Genomic DNA, 23101 nt, shown 5'->3' with positions numbered 1-23101 from the left:
ATTTCTAATTGAAAATTGCTAGAGTTTGTGTTACTCTTGATTCATTTCATTTAAGTCTTGGTCCTATAGATTCTGTTGATACCCCATTTTTGGGGGATGAAAAACAATGTTAAATGCACATATTTTTTAGGAAAATGAGCTGGGTGCGAGACGGAAGGCTTTGGCTGCCATCCTAGGGCATTCCTGTGCATTGCAATGGTCAGCATTTCTGTATCTAAACATCGAGAAAGTACGATAAAAATACAGTATTATAATCTGGAACCACTATCATACATGCAGTCTTTCTTGACCAAAACATCGTTATGCCGCCCATGGCTGTGCTGAGGAGGAGGAGCACTCGTCCTCTTCAAGCACATCCAATTTGCCTCAGTCCTCATGACTCCTACCCTGTTCCCAGAACTGAGTTAATTTGTTATTAAAGTTACTTTTCTTATACCCAGCCCAGTTTTCCATTGATGCTCCCACTTATTCTATGTAGGTATTTTCATTTATCACACGATATCCCCAGTCTAAGATTTCATTTGAGGGGCGGAAAAAAAATTCTGCTTCTAAAAATAATTTGAAAACTCCTAGACAAGAGGACCTTTCAAATCCCTTACCATTCTAACAAGCAGTGAATTCATGCTTCACAGCCATTCAGACCTATATGTATGAAATATAAGACGTATGTGTTCAACTTTCCTACATCGCCTCCTTTAAACTTTCTTTTCTCTTTTTTGAGTCAATCCCTGCAGGAACAGACCAAGTGAGCCCATTACGAGAACAGTTCATTCCCACCTGCCACCTCAAGCCAGCCAACAATCTCAACCTCACCACTCCATTCTTGATTATGTAGAACCATTCCAATCCTGAGTGACAGGATTTGCAAAGACAGCTGTTGGGCTCCACAAACATTTGGAGGAGGGGAAAATGTGAGGTTGGTTGCTACATTCTCCTACTTCTTTTTACTGAAAGGAACAGCTGCGATCTTCACATGTAAGATGAAGTAAACAAAAGCTGACAATGCCCAGCACCATTCAGCAGTAAGCATTCAAACAGATTTTTCCTCACCGTGTTTGCAGGCCCGGCACAGTCTCACTTCCCCACAGCACAGAGAGGAAGCGAGGTCTTTGCATGCCCTGTTCACTTGGCCAAACATTGCCCTAGATGTGCAATTCAACCCATATAAAGCAAGTGTAATTCAAGAGCCCTGACTCCTTCACTATTTCATGATTGCTTATTACTCGTGCACGGCATTGTCAGGTTCCAGCAACTGTGTGTGCAGCAAGCAGAAATGCAGTATTTATCTCTGACAGGCAAACATTCTTAAGCTCGTCGGCATGAGTATCCACACTGAACTGGCTATCAGGGAAATAGACCCCTGCATGGGAAAGTCAAGGTATGTTTAGAGGGACTTGATGATTCAACCCCATGACTGGCTCATTCCTTTTGTTTCCTCTGCCTTTTTATTTGCTTACACAGAAAATAGAGTATTCATTTATTTCTTTTCCCACTCTCATCCCTATTAACCGCTAGGGCCATCTGCCCATCTGAAACTGTCTTTGGCTGCACGGTTGTGAATCCAGGTGACAGTCAAAATGAAGAAGTGGTGATTGTCCCTGCATATTTTCTCTGAAGGGTTAAAAAAACAAAAGCCTTTGTGTCTGTTTCGAGTTCTCCAGTTGAAATACTGTACTCATTGAACTGCAAGAAATAAAACCTGCAAGTAGGCACTGTGTTAATGTAATACAAATGTGTTAGACAGGCGCATTATTTCTTAAATATGCTTGAATTAAGCAAATTATTTTAAAAAGTGGGTGGGACTTTTGATGTTTTACATAGTTATATTTTCAATTTCTTGCGCTCAGTTTAAAGCTCAAGATTCTTTGTTTCCGTGTGTGTCATTAGGGCAGGTGTTGGATGACAAGTAAATGCATTGAAAAACGAAAAAAAAGAATTCTTTGTGCCCTGACCTCCATGAATTCAGTGACTTCATACATCCATACAGATCTGACTTTTAATCAAAGGTGCTCCAGGTGGGGTAAGGGATAAAGAAGGAATTTGTCTACAGGATCCTTTTATCCTAAGATACCTTACAACATCCAATTGTGCTACTGTTTTTTTTTTGTTTTGTTTTTTTTACAAACCCATTGCTAGGCTAAGAAGTATTGATTCCATCTAGTTAAACATGTCAAGTGAGAGGAAGTGATCAATGGATTACTTCTTCAAAACATTTATCCCCCGCAGTGTAATCCTCTGATTTGTATAACCTTAAAGAGCCAGGTACAGGAATTGGGAGAAGAATTTAAAATTTGAAATGTCTTCTTTTTTCAACTCTGTTAATGAAAACTCTAGTTAATGCATGCAATTTTCTGGGTCTCCTTCTCTACTTCTTCCATTATCACCACCTTTTGTTGCTGCTGGGGCTGTGGGTGCCCTGAAGGAACATGAGATGGCGTTCTTCAGATGTCTGGGTTTTAAATTCAGTTTGTATCTCTTAAGTGAAGTGGGTAGGGCCAAAAATGACTCACTGCCCAGTGGTGCCTGGAAACATTATCAGCAAAGGCATTCACCTAAGGAGAAAATAAACACAGAATTCTCATATGGGCCCCTCTTTCCAACCATCTCCTGGAGTCTGGTAGCCTTTTCTGAGCCAGAGATCTCTCTAAAGTCACTCGCTGTCAGACCTTTTTGTCTCATATTTAGGAAAGGCTGAAGTTCTTTATAAATCCCAGATGGAACAGGAGGAAAACTACTTTGAATTGATCATTTCCATGATCTCTAAAATTCAACAAACAGTATTTCTTAAGATTAACGGATGTAAGCTTATGACAGTTTCAATGTGGGACCAACTCAAGGGAAACTGATGACCGAAATATCAAAACGCGTTCATTACAACGCAGTTTCACCTGGAAAGGGAGTGTCCCCCAGTAGTGCTTCTGCAGCAGAATTGCTTAGAAACTGCAGAGCATCCACAAGGCAAGTACCCTAGGCCATTGTGTCTGACTGTCTTTCAAATAGAGGAATGGCTAATTGCCACTTGCTGAGGGCAACTCCTGCACTGAGAACTGTGTGCGTATATGGATGGTATCGCCGAGACACACAAGTATGCAAGACAGAAACTAGGTGCATTTTTTTCAGATTAGGAACCTGAGAATGGAAGATAGACTGGGAAGGGGAACAGGGGGAGATAGGGAGAGATTGGGCAATGAGTACGAAGTTACAGTTAAATAGGAATAAACTCTGGTGCTCTGTTGCACAGTAGGGTGCCTGTGGTTGACAACATTGCATTGTCTATTTCAAAACAGGTAGGGGAGAGGCTTTTGAATGTTCTCACCACAAGGATATGATAAATATATGAGGTAATGGATATGATAAATACTCTGGTTTGATTATTACGTACGGTATGCCTGTATCAAAGCACCACATTGTACCTCATAAATATGTACAAGTATCATGTGTCAATTAAAAATAAAATAAAATAAACTTTTATTGATAAAAGAATAAAAAATAGCATGCTTTTGGCCACACTACTTGATAGGCATCATTTTAAAAACATAAGCGTATAAGACCGGGCATGGTGGCACATGCACCTGTACTCCCAGCTATTTAGGAGGCTGAGACAAGAGGACAGGTTGAGCCCAGGAGTTTAAGATCAGCCTAGGCAACATAGTGAGACCCTCATCTTAAAAAATATATAAATACTATAGATGATGTAAAAGGGTCACCTTTCCAAATGAGTCAAATTCTTCCTTAATTTAATGTATTCCTAGGTAGTAAGTTTTTAGAGAGCTAAATTAATTCCTTGCTATATCTTAGGATACCATTTATAAGTGTTCTCATGGGGGTTAGCTTCATTTTATGTACGCCTTTTTCCATGTGCTAATTTGTGTAGAGAGTTTATGTATTGTGGGAATTTAATTAATTCCTGCATTTTATCCAGGAAAATAGAACCAGACGTTTTTGGACACTTGTTATTTGCTTTAAATAAGATATCAGGTTAAGATAAGAGAAATATATTGATTGGATATTGCATCTTCCTCCGGAGAACGTAAAACCTTTCGTGTCCTACGTGTCATCATGCCTTACAACTTTAGAACAGACTCTAATAAAAGGAAAATGTTTTGACTGTCAGTTTACTTGTAGATGGCAGGGATGGGAAGGTGCACTCAATTATGCTAACAGACAATTAATCTAAATTCAAAGCGAAGGCTCCTGTTGTGGATCAGGGACCCCGAGTAAACATCCTTTCTAGGAGACTTCACCGCCAGGTTCCAAGAGAGGTCACAGTACTGCTGCACTCCTGACGGCAGACCCTTGGATTCCATTGCAGGCAGTGACACACCAAGAGTAAGAGGAGCTGGCTACAGCCCTGTCCACGTGTGTCTGCTGGCTCGCCCTTCTGTCTGGCATCTCCACGCCCCTCCTCTTCCGGACTCCCTTGCATGACCTTCCAAACAGAATGAGCTGTCCTTCCAAATATGACCCTAACTCATTCAACAGCTGGAGGCAAGAGCAAACTAGAGCTCATGCGAAGGGTATTAGCATTGAGTCTTTTTTTTTTTTTTTTTTTCCTTCTTCTCTCAGACTAAAAGGTATTTGGAAAATTCATCTAAAAACTTTTTTTAAAAAAATTCATTCATAAAAATAGCCAAAGGGTTTCTCAGAGAGTTTCCTTTTAGCAAGTCTTTTGGAAGGAATGAATGTCTACTTTATTATTTTTCCTGTCCCTGACCTCGGAGAGGATTAGAGGGTCTGGGCAAGGAGAGGAGCCTCACACCCAGCCACCCACACTTTTCCTCCTGATGAGCCCCACTGCCATGCCATGCTCTGTACAAGTTCTCTGGAAGAACATAAGAGCCAAATTATGTGTGAGGGAATGAGACCATGCTTTGAAGAGCCGGACTTCCTCCTTCTATTTGCCCTTGAAATTGTTTTCACTCTGATCTGCAAGTCAAAGAAGTGATCTATTACACACTTAGGGACCTCAAAATCTGTTTGACTCTGTGCAAATAAGGTACAGCCCTGCCTTCTTCCTATAGTTTTCTTATCACTATGGGACTTGAAAAGGATTTAGTTCAACAACTGAGTCAACATGAGCTCACACAAAACAAATCATTTCACACCAATGTCATTTTCTTTCTTTCCCCCCGCCCCCCACTTTTTTATCTAAATAATTAGGTCAGGGAAATCCCACGTGCTTAGTATCATTTTGTCAGCAAGGTACATGACAAACTCTGGTCACAATAGAAAGTCGTTTAGTGAATTAATGTCAACTCTGGAAAAAGTGGCTAATGTGTCTTTGTGAGCTTGGTCCTTGCCTGTACACCTGCCTGAAGATCACAAGACTAAGAAGGACAGGTAACACATACTGAATGATGGAATCATAGCTCAGCAATATCTCATAAGCCTGTCATATGAGCCAAACCCAATATAAAACAATTTAGCAATATTAAGTAATTATCACATTTTGTACTTCAATAAAAATAATATCATGACATTGCGGTAGGAAAGACTAAGTTTAATATTGGTTAAAAATAGTTTAGAAACTGTATTTTTCTGTCTTCAATATGATGTTTCTTCCCAAATATCCCAAATAATCTGAATTAATAGTAGAAATAATATATACCATTTATTGAATACCTAGTATCTGCTAAAATAACAAACTTACAGTGAAGGTATAACTATTTCCATTTTACAGATGAAAAAAATGGAGGATATTAAGTAACCAGCACTAAGTCAAAATGGCTAGCAAAGATCAAAACCAACATGTTAGCCAATGTTAGGCAGCTCAAGTCCTTTCCTCTGTGCCCGAAATGAAATTTTCCAAGAATTTTGCATTGGTTATTCATATCAAGTATAAAAAATGTTATTCATCTCAATGAACCAAAATTAAGTTAAGACACTTAAGGACTATCTAGAGGAAATTGACCAGGATAGGAAAGAGTCTGGAAGCCATGCAATAAAAGACACAAAGAGATGGTAAATATTTAACATGAAAAATAGAAGATTTGTGTGGGATTTGGAGATACCTTCAAATACTGAAGACCTGTGGTCAACTGGGGCAAATATTTTAACCCCAAATAAGTTATCCAACAATAAGAGTTTCATTACAAATAAGGGAAGAGAAAGTGCCCGAAATGAGCATTTTCAGTCACTAGATGCAGAATCAGAGAGCCACCTGCGAGGGTTGTTATTGAGTGAAATTCTGACTTTGAAAACATTTGGCCTATATGAGGGATTCTTAATCTGATATCCATGGAAGAACTTTAGGAAGTCTTTGAATCCCTGGAAATTACATGAAAAATTGTATATGTGTTTTTTTTCTTGGGAAATGGTGGATATATTTCTTCAGATCGTCAATGCAATTCTACAATATTGGTGAACCAGTGAAATGAAATCACTTCCAATTCTACAATTCTGTTTTGTAAAAGTAGTCTTACCCTTCACAGAGGTGCACCCAAAAGAACTGTGTGATTGATCTAATGTTAGGGGTGAACGAGCATAAACAATTGAAGAAAACTTCAAGGTTTTGAGCCTCATAACTAAGATGTTGATACAATTTAAAAAAAAACTTTAATAAAAAAGAAGCAAATTTAGTGGAAGATAATTAAGTAGAAATAAATAGGCAAACTGAAGCCTGTCTAAGATTCCAATTCCAGTACTGAGTGTACTGAGTACGTAATCCAAATATTGTTACATCATGGCAGAAAAATGCTGAAATCTAGGGATATATGCTGACTAGTAACTGAGTCTTATATAAATAATTTTTTTAAAGCCACTTGAAATGTTGAACCATAAAATGTTATAACACTAACTGTTCTAGAGACTACTTACTCCAATCTCCTAATGTTACAACTGAAGAAACCATGTCTCAGAAAAACTAAGAGACATATTCTCTACTCTGGGACCTTGTTCCCGATTCACGTCTCTGTCTGCAAATTTAAGGGAAAAAAAATCTAAAACATTCAAATCTGGAATAAACCTATGTATTTTTCAGGAAGAAAATATAAAAAAAAACACAAAACTAGTCTTAACTACATATAATACACAAAGGTCCACTTTGTTATGGTATAAGGCAAGACCATAAGGAGGTCTTATGCCTCCTTATGAGGCATGAGACTGTCCCTTAGGAGTTTGAAAGTATGAATTCCACACTTCAGCATGCTCTGGGATGTTTTCACAGTATTTTTAACATTGGTCCTCATCGTCTTAATTTACCTCTGGAAATTTCCATGGATGCTTAAACTATGAAGAACAAAGAAGCACATAGCTGTGTTATTTAGAGTTGGTGAATTAGGTTCCGCAAGTCTTTTGGTTTGCTTTTAGATGTTGTCTTGTCAGTTTCTAAGATCAGAGGGAGACCAGCTGCAAGGGTGCTCGTGCATGCATCGGTGGTCTTCTATACCATCTGACGAAAATATTCATTCTGTGTCTCAAAAGGATATTCCAGATCCAGTTCTGAGTCAGCAGGCCTTTGGTGTGTGTGGGTGTGTGTGTGTGTGTGTGTGTGTGTGTATAAATTTTTCCACGGCTTCATTTTTTAAAATCCATCTGACAAGGTCAAGGTGGGGTTGAGACAATAAAAATTTGGAACTAGTCCCATTTGAGACTTATTTCCTTAAAAAAGAAACTTTTTTAATAATCTGAAAGTTTACATAATTTTGACATGCAACTTATATATGTGTGTGTGTATGTGTGCATGCTTGTGTGTATGTTCATTTTTTTAAAGAGATTCAAACTAAGTAAAATTTTGATTGGGGGTGTTGCTGAAATGACTAGAGTGTCAGCTGTTATAACTTCAGCTTTAAACACTAAACTGAAACATGGCCTTCATGTTCCAATTCATACTGAAGCTTTATAATATATGGCCTTAGAGTAGAAGTATAATGATCTCTTGGGAGAGGCAAGATCCAATTAAAATTCAGTTTGCTGTCTTTTGGAAAGATATAAGCAGTTATATATCCTTTGAGAGGGTCTTAAGAAATACACACCTGAGCTTTAAATGGCTACTCATTTGACTGTGAAGTTGAATTTCAATTCATCTGGGAGTCAGAGCACAAGAAAGAATTCAAATAACAACACTCTGATATTTCCTGGTGTGTTACCAGGGAGAAAAGAGCTCCTGGAAAATGAATGCCTTACACATTTGCAGATATTACCAACCACTTATAAAAACAAGGCTATTGTTATGCATAAAAGTCATTCCTTTTAGGGGAAGCCTAAGAGTGAATTGAAATGTGGCTGACATTTCTACCGCAAGATAAAATGTTTTTTTAATATCATGTTTAAGTTCTCTTAGTTAAAAAAAGAAGAAAGAAAGAAAAATATCTATAATCCAGTATTCAGAAGCAATTCCAGACACTTCACCCATGAAATAACTCACTGGAAGACATTACCTTTCTAAATACAAAAGCTATTAGCAGCCTTTTCTAATTCTCTTTTAGTTCAGTAAGGGAATTATTGACCGTATTTTGCAATCCCACATGTTTTTAAAAGACAAAATACATAGTACATTGAACAGAAAACATATGAACGCTTTCTATTTAATTTGTTAGTTCACGACTAAGATGTAACAGTCCAACATGTACAAGAACCTCCCCACCCCCATTTCACTCTGATGTTCTTTTGGTTACTTCTTTTTTACAACAAAGGTTTGGTGTATTTTTAAAAATATAAAGAGAAAAAGCCACTATATTGCCTCAGAGCTACTCCATCTCACTGCCTCACTTTAAATTCTGATTGGCTGTAATGAGACCACAGACAGATTGATGAAATAAGATCAATGGGTTTATTATACATCCATATTTAGGTACTAAATAGCATTGTACTTGGGGTGATTTAGTTATACAGCTCATTTATTTCTTCAACAAATTTGTTGAATAGCAGTATTAGTTAAGGCAATGCAAGCTGATGTCATAAATAAACCCCCAAATCACAATGGCCTAAAACCTTAAAGGTATAATTTTTATTCATGGAAGCAGTGCAATGTGAGCGACTACAGGATTCGGGCAGCCAGAATCCTTTCATCCTGTGTTTCCGTCATCTTCTAGAGCTTCAGAATCTTCTGCATTTATCCAAGACAAGAGAAAAGAAATTTGAGAAAGTGTACCTGTTTTTCGCCATCTTCTACTCACTTGCTCTTGGAATTAACAAAACACACAACCATACCTAAGTGCAAAGTGGTCGAGAAATGTATTTCCTGATGGGGCAACCACCTTCCAGTGATAACTTCACACTCTGAAAGGGGTAAGCTGCAACACCTGTAGTAATACTGTGCTGGACATTGTGGAATTTTCTAAAAGAAACAAAACTGGGACCTTGTCTTCCAGGAGCAAGCACTGTAGCAAATTTTTGCAAGAACTTTATTCCCTTACCAATAATAATAGTTAATATACATTAAAAGTTTGTTATGTATCAGGCTCGTTATTGGTCCAGAGGGTGTGTGGGTGGTATTTCAGGACTCAAAACCTGGTGTCTGGGCTGTTCCAAATTCATGCTCTTGCCTCCTGCCCTCTGTAGACTTCTAATCACTTAAGGAAAGAGACTCAAATCTGCTTCTTAGAAGTTCCTACCACAGGGCAGAGCCCACACCAGACAATGAAGGAATGTAGATTATACTAAACAAAACCCTAACACCTACTGTATAGGTAACTGTTGGCAATAAATTAGAGCTCAATTCCAACTCATAAAAAGCTGTACTCCAAAATACAATTCACCATAAATGAAAGCTTTTTTAAGATATGAGTTGCCTGTACTATAAATATTGATTAATTTTTTTAATCTGAGTCAATTGAGATGAAAATGCTAATTTGAGTAGACAAGCATATGAACATTAGTGGAAAAACTCACCTAAAAAAGTACAAGAGAGAGCAAGATGCCCAAGATAGATTAACACAACACTTTAACCAGAATATTCTATCATTTTCTTTCTGCACATACACCTTCTAACTTGCAAAGCTATCTTGCTTCACATGATCTCTTCCCATCTAATTTGATGGGGTTTTCTCTGAAAGAAATGAAGGGAGGATTCCTCCAGTTCTTGTTTTCTATGATAATTATCCTAAGTTTCAGGGGAAGAATCTTAAAAGAGAAATTCTAGGCTCTTCTCAGCTTGAAGCAGAACAGAGATATATTCCAGTAAGGAATAAAGTTCACGGGCATAAGCGACTTGAATATGAGGTAGAATTGGGGTTAAATAACCTACGAAAGGTATAGGTGATATTCTATCAGATAAGAGATATTACCTATAGTTTTGCAAAAGAAATAAACTTTTAGCTAGGCCTTTTAGAAACAAGTAAAATTAACTGAGTTTACCAAGTACAGAAAAAATAGGAAATTGTCATTTAGAAGGACACGATCTATTCAGCTAGTCAACCAAGAAATACATCGAGTGCTCCGATGCGAGGTAGGGTACGAAGAACAGTAGGGAGAAGGGGACAGTAAAAAGGTGCAAGACAATACCTATTCCCATATAGGTCAGCAGCTAAGAGCAACAACAAAAGAGAACAATGGGCATGTACGGTGCACCCACCTGTACCAGGTAACATGCCCAGGTGAATTATTCAAATTATCTCACTTGGCACTAATGCATGTAAAGTACATAGCAGGGTGCCTGTCACAGAAAGAATGTACAATAAGTGGTAGCTGTAATTTAAATGCCAGTTTTATGTGGAGGTTATTATCTATTTTCAAATTAAAGAAAGGGAGGCACGGTGCATCTATGTGATGCTATAAACTGAATGTTTTTATCCCCACAAAATTTATATGTTGGAACCTAATCACCAAAGTAATTGTGATTAGATTCCAAAGGTGGGGCCTTTGGGGGTTAATGAAGTCATGAAAACTCCACCTTCATGAATGCCGTTATAATAATAAGAATTAGTATCTTCATAAAAGAGGACTGGGGGAGCTCATTTGTCCTTTCTGCCATGGGAGGGTGCAGCAACAAGGTACCACCTTTGAAGCAGAGAGGGAGCACTCATCAGACATTGAATCTGTCAATACGTTGATCTTGGACTTCCCAGCCTCCAGGAGTGTAAGCAATAAATTTCTGTTGTTTATAAATTATCCCATCTAAGGTATTTTCTTACAGTAGACTGGGTTAGGCAATGAGGGTATTTTGTGGAAATTGCATCCTGAGTGCCTGTGCTGTAGCTCCCCATGAGTCTTCCATTCTAATTCTAATCAACTTCCAGTTATCTATCTTAAGCAGAGTATCTTTTAGGACACGGTAATAGGGGGAGCCTAGAGGTCACATGCAAGGCCTCCCATCTGTGGAGGTTTAGTTGGAAAAAGCTGACAATGAGTTGATTCCTCTGCAGCCGTAGTCATGAACCCGGGGCAAGAATCGGAGCACCGCGCTATCTCCCAGGGTCCAGAGGGTATGACCCTGAGAGACAGATTGGTGAAATCTCTAAAGGGCAATGTGCCAGATTGATGAGATGATCTTGGGGGTACTTGCTGGTCTCCTTGGCTTCGGAGGGGCGTGGAGGGAGGGAAACAGATAGGCTCAGATCCTCTCTGCTCTTGAGGCTGGTCAAACATGTTGCAGCTTTGTAGAGAAGTGTCTTCTCCTTATACCTTGTACAGATCATTTGCTAACCAGGCCTGAGACTGTTGTATCTCCCACCATTCCAGTAACTCAAGTGCCCTCAGAGCTAATCCAGGTAACTAGAACCAGGGGCAGGCAGTTAAAATAATAAACACCCAAAGGGAACCCAGCAGCCAGATTGAGGAATAACAACAACCCATGCCCCAAGATGGATATTCTCCTAGTAAAGTAGAACTTCCAGAAGAGACAGATAACAACTTTAATAAAGAATCAAAAGTATACTTATACAAATTGAAAAATAGCATTAAAATAACTTTCCAGCATTCAAAAACATGGTTTTTCAATTAAAAACATCAATTCAGTTAAGGAAAGGATGGCCTAGGATGAGACAGACTCACTTGCAGTATAAGACATTAGAGAGTAAATACCAAATGAGTCGTTTTGATTCTCAGGTGGAATTGACCATTAGACTCACCTGTTAATAACACAGATTTTTTCAACTTACCCAGCTCTAATAAATCAGGAACTCTGGAAGTCAAGCCAGTGAAACTGCATTTTGGTTGGAAGTGGTCACTGGTTTTGGGCACTGGTTATGGGGTCTGTGGAAACTGGCAGTACATGTTGAATGAGTTATCAGGGTGAGAGATCACTGGGTCTGCAGGGATGGTTGTAAGGACTGCAGGAGAGAGACGAGAACTGAAATGAGCTGTGAGAGGTGGGTAGAGTTTGTTGATAAAAATATGAAACAAGGATTGATGAATGTTTTGTCTGCATGATCCCAAGTTTTCACCAGACGTAGACACAAATACTTGTCACAACCATAGATCAAATAGCAAATCTGAAATTTTTATAAGTTTAGCCTTAAATAATATAAAACACATCAGATAAATAAGAAGTTGAAGTATTGCAATTTTGCAAATGTTTAGGAAGCTTGTGTTCATCCAGTTCACATTTCCTTCACTCTATGTGTGCATGTTTGATAACTGAAATACACAAGTTAAATCTTTAGTCTTACTTTTTAAACCACTGACAATAACTATGGTCCATTTCTCTCCCAATGTTCCATTTCAAGACAGATGGATCAGTTTGTCAAGGTCTGAGCAAACAGTAGGAATAAATGGAGTGCTCCGAAAGCAAATCTGCAGTGGTGTATTCAATTTGATAAAATCACCTTTGCGTATTTTTCTCCTGCATTTCCTGAACCACTCCACTAAGGGAGACAACCTAGTACTTCTTGGCTTTTTTCTCTTCAAATGGCTGCTTCTGAGTCGCAGATGTAAAATAACAGGAATCAAAGGATTCGTGGATCAAGAAAAATGACTCCAGATCATTTCCAGTAGGTTATTTCCTTGAAGCTGTTCCGCTCTGCCCCCAGGAGGTGTGATGGATTTGAACTAAATGTAATCAAAACTTTTCACCTGCATCCTTATTTCCTGAAAGTAGCTCAGTCCCATGAAGCTGAACTTTCTGCAGCTGTGAGACCCACGGCGTGGCTGCTTCCTTAGGGGAAATAAACTCAACGTTTCTCTGAGTCAGAACCACAGAACAACAGTCTCATGAAATGCTCTATGCCAAACAAAAAGCACTCTGCACTCAGATTTGGGATAAAGTGCACATGCTATCAGCTCTCAGAGGGCGACAGAGCACATCCAAGCTTCTGGATCCCCTGCAGCAGAGAAATCATTTTATTCATAACTCTCTTTAGCCACTTGTGTTCATTTTTGAGCACTGCCTTAACAAAGTAACAACTGGGTAGTTTAGACAACAGAAATGTATTGTCTCACAGTTCCGGAGGCTAGAAGTTCAAAGTGTTGGCAGCCCTGTCCTAAGCCTTCCTCCTTGGCTTGTAGATGGCTGATTTCATATTTACAGGGCATTCTCCCCATATAAGTGTCTATCTCCAAATTCCACCTGTTTATAAAGACACCAGTTATAGTGGATTAGAGTCCATCTAACGACTTCATTTTAATTTGATTACCTCTGTAAAGACCCTGTCTCCAAATAAGGTCACATTCTGAGGTACTGAGGTTTAGAACGTACATCTGAATTTGAGGAGGGAGATGTAATTCAACTGATTACACCACTGAATCCTTCTTTTTCCCCAGGTCATCTATTAACAACCTGAAGAACACGTTTAGAAAGATGTTACTGTGGCTTCACAGATACCATGCTCTTCTTCAATGGTTCCCAAATGCCATTTGCAGAATATATGCAGAATCACTGGGAGTGCTTTTTAGAATTCTAAATCTGCCAGGCATGGTGGCTAACACCTATAATCCCAGTACTTTGGGAGACCAAGGCAGGCAGACTGCTTGAGCCCAGGAGTTCGAGACCAGCCTGGGCAACATGGTAAAACCCTATCCCTACTAAAAATACAAAAAATTAGCTGGGTGTGGTGGCATGCACCTGTAGTCCCAGCTACTTGAGAAAGCTAGGCTGCAATGAGTCATGAGCCCATGATCCTCCACTGCACTCCAGCCTGGGCAACAAGAGTGAAACCTGCCAGAAAAAAAAAAAAAAAAAAGAATTACAGATTCTTGAGTCTCACCTCCACAAATTAAAATCCACTAGATCTAAGGAGGAACTCAGAAATTTGCAATTTACAAACTTGCCCAGAACATTCTGATGCATCACCAGATTGGAGTTCCACAGCCAGTTAGTGCTCCCTTATTATTTTTTAGACTTGATTTGGGCCATAAATCTTATAATAGCTACCTAAGAAGTGCACTCCTTCTTTAAACAATATGAACATAGAATTGTTTTCTCATCTCTGTTTTTATTACATCTATCTTCCTCCATTGCAGTACAAACCACTTGATGTGCACAGATTCTACGTTACTCATCTTTTTATTCTCAGTGTGTACCAGAGAATCCACACATAAATAACATTCAGTAAGTGTTTATTGAAGAAATAAATACATCCAGCAACACAGGCAAACTGTACAATTGTTTCAACATTTAAAGAAGTTCCTGGCTGGGCACAGTGGCTCATGCCTGTATTCCAGCACTTCAGGAGGCCGAGACAGGTGGATCTCTTAAGTTCAGGAGTTCGAAACCAGCCTGGTCAACATGGTGAAACCTCATCTCTATTAAAAATACAAACAAAAAGTAGCCAGGCATGGTGGTGTGCACCTGTGGTCCCAGCTACTCAGGTGACTAAGGCAGGAAAATTACTTGAACCTGGGAGACAGAGGTTGCAGTGAGCTGAGATCATGCCACTGCACTCCAGTCTGGGCAACAGAGTGAGACTCCATCTAAAAAAAAAAGAAAAAAAAGAAAAAAAAGAAAAAATAAGCTATTGACGTTGACATATCTTTATACTTGAGAGAACTCAGCTACTCTTAAGATTTTAACCCATGCAAACATGCCCGCTATCCTGACTCATTTTTACTCCTGCCATGATAGCTTACCTGTGGTTTCAGGACATATCTTTCTCTTTCCACTGTCAAGGATCTTTTGCACACGCTATTTTGGAACTCTCCCACCTAGCCTCTTTCTCCACCTCATCCCCAATTGCATCTACTATTTCCTGATGAATATTTGTTCTGCCCTTCCAATTAGAAGTGGTGCCCCTGTTAAAGGTTTTCATAAGGCTTCATTTTTTTTTCCCCATGGAGACACTGATCATGCTTGTAATAAATAGTTCAATGGTTGCTCTCTCGGACAAACTCTAATCTACATGTAGGCAGGCTTCATGTCTGTTGTGTTCATTTTTGAAGCCACAGAAACCTGAACGGAGTAGAAACTCAAATATTAATTGAGTCGCTATGCACTTTACCATGAGTACATGTTTTTTCCCACCATTAAACTGGGAGCTTCTCTACAGCAGGGACTAGATTTAATTTACTTTTCTATTTTTGGCACCTGGCACAATGCCTGGAAGGCAGAACAAGCACAATAAATTTTCTTAAAATTTGTAAGGTTTTTGTTTATTTGAATGGTTGTTTAGTTTTTGCCTTGATGAAAGCCTGGGACAGAAATTTAGAACAAGGTTGGATGTTGGTGATCATATAAAAATAGATTTGTTCTTTCTTGTCATTAGAGCCCAAACTTAAAAAATATGTCAAATAAAAAAAAAAAACAGAATAACAGGGAATATTTAATGGAACCAAGGCACCTCAGACAGCTGACATACTTCTAAAAAGCAGGAAGTAATAGTAAGGGAGATAACAGCATACGCGTTAGTTTTCCAATTGCCAGAAGATCACTTCAAATACAGCTCTTGGCAGTCATCTTCTTATGGAGAAACTGGAACACTTATGGAATGGCAATTCCACCAGTTCCCTTTTTCTAACAGCAGAAAAACCTGAAGGAGACAAGCCCAACTATAGTCCAGCTGAGACCTGTGGCAATAACCTGACCTAAAGTTACGTAAGTGATCAGGACTGTACGTGGTCCGTACCCCTCTGCCTGAGGATGCTGCTCAGCTGTTTAACTCTCTCAAACATTTTGTTCTTTTACTGACAACCCACTGTAGTCAAGTTGTCTATTCCCATAATATGGAAAATTGGGTCTGTAGCAATTTCCTATTCCTATTTGTAGGCAATCATGTAAGATAAGGGGAATGGGCACCTATTTCTCTGAGGAAGGTATGTGTCTTTTATCTCTTTCCAGTATCCCCACTGTATAGAACTGGTCCACAATGGAAAGTAGGAAAAGTTTTTCATTGGACCAAATCACTGCCTTAGAAGGAAAGAGATTTCAATCCCATTCATTTTTAAGACCTGCAATGGGTTGGGATGATACCCACTGAGGTCTCTTGGCAGTTAAAAAAAGAAAAAAAGAGGTTACCTCTTCGGTGTCTTTGACAAAGGATATGAACTAGTAATAAAGCCTCAGCATCAAGCCTTGGGAGTCTGGCTCAAAGTGGCTAAGACTAGAAGCATCTTCTAATACAAATATGGCAACATTAGGAAAATAGCCTGGCCTTTAGAGAGACCCAGATTATCTTCACCTTAAAAACTACCAAGACCATCACAGCAGTAAATACATATCCACCAACTTCACAGAAGGTTTTCCACCGAGACATTGTGAAAACCACAATCTATTAGTTGTGGATGAGTCCCAGCTCTCTTACTACCTGGGGTTTCCAAGCAAGACTTACCTGTCCTTTGTTCTAGATTTTTTTCCTGGGATCCTGGGCCAACACAAATAGAAGAGGAAAGCCTCAAGGGAAATAAAAGTGAAGGTTTCAGTGATAGTTTAAATATATATTTATAAATGTTGGCCTTTTTTTAATACTTCAGGGTGATGGATGGAGCATTTCAACCACAATGGCAAAGAATGAATTACCGGCAGTGCTAGAGTTTCCTGTTGCCGTGGGAAAACAGCTGCCATGTTGAGAGGTGCCTTGTGGAGAGGCTCATGTGGCAAGGAACTGAGGGTGGCTTCTATCCAACAACCAGTGAGGAACTGAGGCCCTCAAGTCCATAGTCCATGAGGAACTAAATACTACCAACAACTACATGAGTGAGCCTAGAATCTGATTTTCCCCAATGGAGACTTAAGGTACCTGCAACCCGGCTGTTAAGGACTAAACTGCATCCTGCCCAAATTTATATGTTGGAGTCTTAACTCCCAGCACTTCAGAACATGACTTTATTTGGAGACTTAGTCATTAAAGAGGTAATGAAGTTAAAATGAGGTCATTAGGATGAGTCCTAATCCAATAGGACTGGTGTTCTTATATGAAGAGGAAATTTGAACACAGACACATATAGAGGAAAGACCATGCAAAGAAGACACAGAGAGGAAACAGTCATCTACAATCTTAGGAGAGAGGCCTCAGAACAAGCCATCCCTGCAGATACCTTGATCTAGACCTCCAGAATTGTATGAAAACACACTTTGGTTATTTAAGCCACCCAGTCTGTGGTGCTTTGTTATGGCAATCCCAGAAAACTAATTAACTAATTGACTGCAGCCTTGCAAGGGACCCTGAACCAGAGGACTCAGTAAAGCCGTGTGCAGATTCCTGACTCACAGAACTAGGAGATAATAAAAGTGTGTTGTTCTAAGGTGCCAAATATTGGGAAAATAGGTAGCTATGTTGTTTTGCACATGTGCCATGTAATCATGTTTTGGTCAACAACAGACCACATATATGATGGTGGTCACGTAAGATTGTAATACTGTGTTTCTATCATGCATTCTCTATGTTTATATACACAAATACTCATCACTGCATTACAATTGCCTCCTGTCTTCAGTACTGTAACATGTTGTACAGGCTTGTAACCTAGAGGCAATAGACTACACCATACAGCCTGGGTGTGTAGTAGGCTATACCATCTATGTTTGCGAAGTAAATTGTGTGATGTTCACATCATTATGAAGTTGCCTAGTGATGCATTTCTCAGAATGTATGCCCAACATGAAGTGACACGTGGCTTTATGTCTATCATGCATTTAAGATACTGTGATATAGTTAACTTATGTTTTAATATACCTCTTAATTCTATTTTGATCCCACACCAACCAAGGTGCAAAACTAATGTTTTCACCCATTTCCATAAAAAACACAATTACAATGGGACTATTGTGGCTTTTGCTATTTTCCCTGAAGATTTGTGGTGGTACAGGAAGCAGTCAAAGCACCCCGTATAAAGCTCTTCCATGGCCTGCCCACTTTTTGCAGTTGCCTCTATTATTTGAAGGAATGGTCCAACCAACCCCAAAGCTCTGGAAATTTGCCCCAAAATAATTTTACCCTGAAGCCATTGAAGCTTAAGTTTCAGGCCCCAGTTTCACATTCCTGTGAGTTCTGCAAGTCACTGGGAGCTATAGACTCTTCTAGGTAGAATTGGGAAACAAGGTGAAAATACCTCAAGAAATCTCAGAAGCCAGGGGCCTGCATCTCCAAGCCTCTGGCAATTTTCTTGTGGTTTCTATCCTCATTCTAGATATTTGCTTTTGAGACTGATTTTGAATTCAGAATTCTAAGAAGAGAATTCTCCAAATTCTATAAGCTTCAGGCTCTACAAAACCTATCTATTCTGCCTAACTAGATTTATCATAGCAGGTACCAAAGATGGCCCTGCCTCATGAAGACGTTTCATATCAGACCCTTAGATAATAATATTTCTGCATATAGATAATAATATTTCTGCATGTAGTTATGTATGAATAATTTTCATACACCTCTATCATGTTGACCACAGTCAGTGTCCATGTCCAATTTATTTTTTGTGTCCTTGGTGCTCAGAAAGTTATGAGATGTTCAGTCAGAATTTTATTTAAAATATATTGATGAACTAGATTTAAAGATAGATTAAATTAATTCCTACACATGATTTGATTTAACAGATAAAATAAGGGACTCAGCATTAGCCTGAACTGTGTACTTGCATTAGCCCTGATGTTCCCCAGAGGGAATAATATTTGAAGAATACTGCATAGGCTGAAAAACAAGAGTTCTCAGCAGACCAATATTCTTTCCTTCTTCATGCTGTGAGACAACTGGGGAAAGTTCTCCACATTTGGTTTTTCAGCTACTCTGCCCATGACTAGAAAGAAGATTTAATTTAATTTAATTTAATTTTTTAACAGTAAAAGAAAAAATTATTGTTATTTTAATGAAAAAGAACCAATTGGAAAGTCTAGTGACATTTTTGAAGGCAGGGATCACTTTTTCCAGTGATTTTTTCCCTATGCTAGTGCTCCATTCACCTTTGCACCACTTCAGCAAAGCACATAGTAGGTGTAGCAGGGAGATGTTAAGATGGAAACTTGGCCCTGACCATAGGCCAAGCCAGGGTGTCTAGTCTGAATTTATCCATAAACATCAATATTTATCACTAGGTGATATTTTGATTTCTTATCTGCCTCCTATACCTATTGATCTATTTTTTACAGCTTATAGTGGGGAGGGGCATGTTTAGCTATTATCCTTAAACCACAACAATCTCTTCTTGAAAAATAGGATGCTATGCTCTGATGTTTGCAGAGGCCAGGAAATTCTTGCTCTGAAAGTTCCAGAAAAAAAGATTTGTCCAGATTTGAACTAATTTCAGAAAAACAAAACAAAAACAAAAAACCATCCAAGGTTAAGAGGTGACTTCTGACTCACAGAATGAACAAGAAGGCAGGGGAAAAAGAAGTCCCCCAAGATTCAGGTCAAAGGAAATGAACAGAAGGATGATGGAGTGGCCCAGAGGAGGATCATATGACAGAAAAGTCAAGAGAAATTAGTGGCAGGACAGAGGAACAGAACTAAAGACCTGCAGGATCCTGAAAGAAAGAATGAAAGGAAGCAGATGAAGATTCTAGAGCCCAGCTGAATAGCCAGGCCCCCTGACGGTAAAGAGGGAGAGAAAAATGAAGCAGTGAATCAAATAAAAGAAGGGTAGAAAAATAAAAAGAAACAAGCTATCCGCAGTGGCTCACACCTGTAATCCCAGCACTTTGGGAAGGCGGATCACATGAGGCCAGGAGTTTGAAACCACCCTAGACAACATGGTGAAACCCTGTCTCTACTAGAAAAATATGGACGAAGGGTTGAGGGATTGTGCACTGCCAGGGGTGAGGACATAAATTTATTTGCTATGTGAATGTTTTTTGGGACTCATCTAGTTCCTTTACAATTTTAATTTAAAATTTCTTTAGCTCCAAATCAGGATCATGAGCTGGGAGTTCTTATAAATCAAAAACAAAACAAAACTATTGCAAACAAGTGGGAGTTCTCATAACCTTAATCAGAAAGGCTTGAGTTGCATTTCCAAATCCTGTCTCTAGAGACTGTGAGTTTTTAATGATAGTATTTCCATGTAAGCCCAATTGAATACAATCACCACCCAGACCAAAGTGTGGTGGAAGTCATAAAACTACTTTCAAATCCAAATCTTCTTTGAAATTTCAAATTATATTCCATGATAATGGTTCTCATAAACCTTAATGCAAGGGAAAAAAAAAAAAAAAAGTAAAGCAGAATAAAGAAGATATAAAAAGAAGCAGGATAGGAAAAAAGACAAGCCAGAGGTTGGCTATATCTTTTCGTAAAGCACACCAGGTCTCATAAGCACACGAGAGCTATGCCCAGAAGTTTTGAGCCTTGGAGACTCATTTCAAACAAACTCCGTGGAAAGACACTCAATTAAGTGTTCAGGACTTATATCCCCAGTTCACTCATGTACTAGAAGTGCCTAAACTCTACCCTCAGTGGTCAATAAAATGGTATTAAGTCACAGAAAACCCATTGCCATTGGTATTGGCTGATATCTCGGGTAGTTTATGTGATGACAAACATTAGCCTTAACAGCAGAGCTTTCCTTTGTTAGCTTTCTCTGTGAAATTCTGTGGCTGGGAGATGTTTATGTTCACACGAAAGTAACTGTAAGCAAACCATTTTATGGTAAACATCCCTCCAGAAAAAAGAAATTCCATCTTTTTAAATAGAAAAAAAAAAAAGAAACAGCAGCAAAATGAAAATAATGCCTTTGGCTCATTGTGTTGTAAAATTATCCTTAAAGTTATTTCACACTGCCCTAAGAAATCATTGAATTCAGATTATAACACAGCTCTTACAAAGCTGTGTTAGGCAGTTGCATCTATAATGAGGCTGAGTAGGTAAGAGGAACATACTCTGGATTGAAAGCCATCTCAAAAATGTGAAACAACTGCATTAATTTAACTTAATTTAATTTAACCAATGGGTGTATTTAATCCCTGCCTTCTTCCAGAAAGGATTTAGGGAGCTTAGGTAATGTGGAGGTCTGAAGGTATAGATACTCATGAAAGCCTCAGATTAATATCAAGAACATATAACGTGTCCAGATAGTTTTCAATTATCAATGCATTAATCTAAGCTTGGAAAGGACTTTTAAACTGCAATGAAACCTCAACTAGCTTCAAACCTGCATTTTTTAGTAAGCTATTTTGTCATTTGGAGACCCACACAAAAAACCTATTGTTCCTTTAAAAAGGAGAGAGAGAGAAAAAAAAAAAAAACCAACCTGCTGGTGTTGCTTTGTTCATCTTATCACCTTATCATTCAGCAGCCTATTTAGGATCAAATGTGGGAAAGTCTGTGTGTAAGATTAAGCCCTATACTCAGCACAGGAATTTCTTGGATAAACGTCTTTCTTAAATGGATAGCTATGTAAAAAACAGAAGAGAAACTCTATTATTACAATGCAGTTGGTTTTTTGTTGTTGTTGTTCAGTGTGTTTCAAATCTAATACTGAAAATTAAGAAAATTCAAAGCAAACCATCTGTGTGAATGTTTTCATACTCCATTTTTGTGACAATAGCCTGCTTAACTGAGATTATTAGTGGATTCTTTCAATAAGAGGAAGAGAGTACCATCATTAAGATGGTATGCCTCCACTATCCTTTTGTTTTTGAGATTAAAGAGTGACCAAAAGTATTTATAGATATGTTTTTATTATTAAGACAGAGTCTCACTCTATCACCAAGGCTGGAGTGCAGTGGCGCCATCTTGGCTCACTGCAACCTCAGCCTCCCAGGTTCAAGCAATTCTCCCACTTCAGCCTCCTGAGTAGCTGGGATTACAAGCACCCACCACCACACCCAGCTAATTTTTGTATTTTTAGCAGAGATGGGATTTCACCACATTGGCCAGGCTGGTCTCAAACTCCTGACGTCAAGTGATCTGCCCGCCTCAGCATCCCACAGTGCTGGGATTACAGGCGTGAGCCACCACACCTGGCCAAAAAATATATATTTTCTTAAAAAAAAAAGTTATTTTCTGCCTAATTACTTCAATATTTCATGAACATTGTGGGGGAAAGAATATTCACGCAGCTCTCTAAATATATTAGTGAGTTGAGGTCCCAAGTACAGAATTCTATTGAATTCTAATTGCAACACTGAAGCAGACTTACTCAAATCCTGCTACCTGGACTAACCACAGACTATACCCAGATTCCATCTGCGAGATGCAGTGGAGCCAAACATCACACCATTGAGGAATATTTATTATATATCTTTCTGTAGAGGTGAGAGAGTATTTATAGATATGACAAACAATTGGTCAGATACTACTGGAAATTTAGAAGCTTCACTAGGTTTTTCACTAAATTTGTTGATAGCTCTTTAACTCTAAAGCTCATTCTACTACTACTACCCATCTTCCCCTGGACAATTTCATGTGCATCGCTTCACTGAAAAGAAAAACGAGTAAGTATAATCTCACTAGTACATGAATAACTATTATAAACACTATACTTTCTACAAGGTTTGTTACTCATCTGCATCATTGAAGTTCTAGATTTTACAGTATTTTGGAGTGATGAATAAATAGCATGCTGTTCTTTCATTGCTAGCAAACAAGACTCAGCTTTGGAGACAAGAAGAAGGAATATAGGAGATGTTTCCTTCAATAAGTCTTCTTCCTTAACTCTGCTAGAAGTCTCTCAGAAAGCGAAGGTTACCTCAGTCTCCAAGTCATGAAAACATGAGGTCTTTCTGTTTTCTAGGGGAAAATTTCATTTCCTAGTGTGGCTTTTTGCACACACCAGAAGGAGGAAGACAAGCCATCGTGTCACCTTTACATGGCAGTTGAGATGCTTTACATTTATACATAACATCTTGTATGATCAAAAGAGGGAC

The 23101-nt window shown here is 38.7% G+C and overlaps 1 long non-coding RNA gene across 2 annotated transcripts; it reads left to right on the top strand.

Annotated features, from left to right (window-relative positions):
- Window positions 1-692: 692 nt before the first annotated feature.
- LOC117089634 lies at window positions 693-20435 on the top strand. 2 transcript variants are annotated; one of them, XR_004439685.1, is made up of 3 exons: window positions 693-1378; window positions 9033-9228; window positions 12606-13879. It is a non-coding gene; the product is annotated as an uncharacterized LOC117089634 (long non-coding RNA). The 2 variants fall into 2 exon arrangements; XR_004439683.1 differs by lacking the exon at window positions 12606-13879 and adding an exon at window positions 16780-20435 and having other exon boundaries at window positions 698-1378.
- The last annotated feature ends 2666 nt before the right edge of the window (window positions 20436-23101 follow it).

Source organism: Trachypithecus francoisi, unplaced genomic scaffold (assembly GCF_009764315.1).
Source record: "Trachypithecus francoisi isolate TF-2019V2 unplaced genomic scaffold, Tfra_2.0 Lachesis_group11, whole genome shotgun sequence".
Taxonomy (NCBI): domain Eukaryota; kingdom Metazoa; phylum Chordata; class Mammalia; order Primates; family Cercopithecidae; genus Trachypithecus; species Trachypithecus francoisi.
Note: the sequence above shows the minus strand (reverse complement) of the source record. Positions and strands in the feature narration are given on the sequence as shown.